Source organism: Vombatus ursinus, unplaced genomic scaffold (genome assembly GCF_900497805.2).
Source record: "Vombatus ursinus unplaced genomic scaffold, bare-nosed wombat genome assembly UNPS02000749.1, whole genome shotgun sequence".
Classification (NCBI taxonomy): domain Eukaryota; kingdom Metazoa; phylum Chordata; class Mammalia; order Diprotodontia; family Vombatidae; genus Vombatus; species Vombatus ursinus.
In genome coordinates this window covers 1,364,999-1,368,326 of record NW_020940527.1, presented here as the reverse complement: position 1 = coordinate 1,368,326, position 3,328 = coordinate 1,364,999, and positions in this window count along the sequence as shown.

The window sequence follows — 3,328 nt, the reverse complement described above, 5'->3', positions numbered from 1 at the left end:
TCTAGTGGAGGAGAAAAGTACATTTAAAATTTATACAGCATAAATTCAAAGTGAATAAATACAAATACATACAAAGGAGTTAGAAATAAGGTAGTTTGGGAAGACAGGGTACTAGAACTTGAGGGGATCAGGGAAGACTTCATAGATGGTGCCTGAGTTGTGTTTTAAAGGAAGAGGGGGACACTGAGGCAATTAAGGAGGGAGTGCATTGCAGGCATGGGGGTTAGCCATTACAAAGGCTTGTAGGCAGGAGATGGTCATGAATGAGGAACAGCCAAGTGTGACCGGGTCACAGAGTGAGGGAGGGAAGTGACCACCATTGGGTCTAGAAAGAGCGTGAGGCCAGGGACCAAGCCAGTATCTATCTCCCTACCAGCTTTCCATGTGGAGCACATGCCTGGGTGCTTACAGAATAGGTGTTTGATACATTTCTGCAGGATGAGCAGATGAAATGGGGTCAGATTATATTTGAAATGTACTTTCATGGAAAGAAACTGAGCAAGTTCCATTTGCAATGGGGAGAGATCTATGAATGTCCCTTCCTCCTTGGCCCTAAAGTCATGGAGAGCTGGGAGGTGGAAGAATAACAGGCCAGCTGGAAGAACAAACACACTAGATAAGGCAACGGAGTTGAAATCAGGAAGACCTGGGCTCAAATCCTGCCTCAGATGCCTACCAGTTGTGTGACCCTGGGCATGTCATTTAACCCCTAGAAGCTTCACTTGCTTCATCTGAAAAATGCAGACGTGTCCTAAGGTCCCTTCCAAGTCTAAATCTGACTTCCCTAAAGAGGTAAGGTGAATAGAATATAATAATAACAGTTAACATTTATATAGCACTTATTATGTACCAGGCACTGTGCTAAGGACACCTCATTTGATCCTCACAACAACCCCAGGAGGGTAAGTGCTATTATTATTCCCATTTTACAGATGAGGAAACTGAGTCAAAAGATGTTAAGTGATTTGCCCAGGGTTAGTACTAGGATTAGTACTAGGAAGCCTTCTTGACTCCAGGTCCAGGGCTTTCTATTGGAACAAGACTAGAAAAGGCCTTTAGAGGCCATCTAGCCCAATTTTCTCCTTTTTTTTTTAACAAATGGTGAAAATAAAGCCTAGAGATGTCTTGCCCAATGTGGAGCCAAGATTCAAAAGCCACATTCTCCAAATCCAGGACAGACAGCTTAGATAAGAGGGAAAGTCTAGAGGAGACTAGGAGAGGAAATCATTGGATCTGTGATCAGAGAAACTGAGTTTGAATTCTAGCTCCTAGAGTCACCAGTGTGACTCTAGGCAAGGCACTTAACCCATGCCTCAGTTTCCCCACCTCTGAAATGAGAGGCTTAGGTTTGATGACCTAATGTGACCACAATGAGGGCTTGAAAGCCCTCCCAGCTCTATATCCTATGGAGCAATGAACCTTAATAAACCCATGAGCCTTCAGTGACGGAGACTGGACTGCGGGTTACAGAGAAGAAAATGGGGAGTTCCCCAGATACTGTCTTTCTCTCTGGCCCTTGGTAAGGAAGAGGAGAGTTAGTCTTTCTGAAGGAAATGCTTGTTAAGTTTCCTTGGCCAGCCCTGCCCCCTTGTGGTGAAAGAGGAGAGCTGCAAGGCAGTAAGTGCAGTAAGCCGTGGGGTGCTTTGTAAAGGTCAGTTTGATCCCCAGGTGTTCCATTACTCAGCAGCATTGATTCAGCAACCCCCATTTAGGCCACTGAACTAAGTAGGTGAGAAGCTTTTAATTGGAAGGAAAGAAACCAGCAATCATTAAGCACCTACTGTTTGCAAGGCACTATGCTAAGCACTTTACAAATATTACCTCCTTTGATCTTCACAACAATCTTGGAAGGTATGTAAGATTATTCTACCCTGTTTACAATTGAAAAAACTAAGGCCGACAGTGGTTAAGTGACTTGGCCAGTGTCACAGAAATCGTATGTGTATGAGGCAGGATTTGAACTTACGTCTTCCTGACTCTGTCTTCAGGACTTCATACCTACATGGGGGAGATGATACAGGCTTATATCGAGTGGAGGAGGAAGTGTAAAATACTCCAGAAAATTTCCATTTTGATGTTAAAAGAGACTTCTAAGGTCAACTAGCCTCTCAGTTCAAAAATCTTCTCTACTACATCACAGATATTTAGCCATTTTTGAGCACTTCCAAGAACAGAGAGCTCACTACTTGTCACGGCAGTAAATGACATTGTTCAAGGAATTTAGAACTGGAAAGGACCTTATGGGCCATTTTAGGCATTATACGCCTTTTCTAAAACCTGGGAGGGACCTTAGAGGTCATGTAGTCCAGCCCCTTCATTTTACCAATTAGGAAATTGAAAACCAGCTTGGGGTCACACAGGTTGAACAGTCAAGTTGGGATTCCAACCACAGAGCTATTCAAGAAGGGACAGGATGCTCGACCTCCAAAATTCTGTTCCCTTTTCCCTGCACTCTTCTCCAGGGCTCAGTGTTGGAAAGTTTTTTAGTAAGCCAAAATCTCGGAATATTTGGATAGGGTTTTCATGTCTTCCCTGGGTCTTCTCCTCTCCAATAGAGCGGGGAGCCCGGGGCCCTTCAGCCAGTGTGGATCTGAAATGTTCTCACTCTCCTTTGCTCTCTCCGGAGGTTATGCTCCTGTGGGCAGGCTCCAGCCAGTCCGTATCCTTCCCAAAATGCCGCCACCAGAATGTGGCCTGACCAGAGCCCAGGATAGGAGCCCTCTGACCGGCCTAGCTCCAGACACCAAGCTTCCATGAAAGCACCCTAAGAAGCAATGGAGCCCACATCAGACCAGAGAAGATGCCAGCGCTGGGTGGGAGGTGGAACTAGTTTACCTTGGAAGTCCCTTTTAAATTCAAAATTCCATTATTCTTGAGTCGGTTCCACTGCCCCCTCCACCCTGTATAATCTGTCATTGTCTCTGAGCCCAGCTAGGCAGCGAGGCAGTGTACAGAGAGCTGGGCCTGGAGTCAGAAAGACCTGAGCTCAAATCCCACCTCACACACTTACTGGCTGTATGACCCTGGGCAAGTCACTCAACCTCTGCCTGCCTCAGAAAGAAAAAAAGGAATCAATCTTCTTTTAGCTGCTGTGTTACGTTGTTGATTCTAATTGAGCTTGTAGTCCACCAAAACTCCAAGATCTTTTTCATACAAATTATTTAGTCCTATCTTCCTCATCCAGTACTGTCACCATCATGGTCATCAACATTTATATATTGATGTGCCTCAAGTTTTGCAAAACACTTTATTGTATAAATTATCTCATTAAATCCTTATAACAACTCTGAGCCAGGTTATATGTATGTGCTTATATATAATATGTATG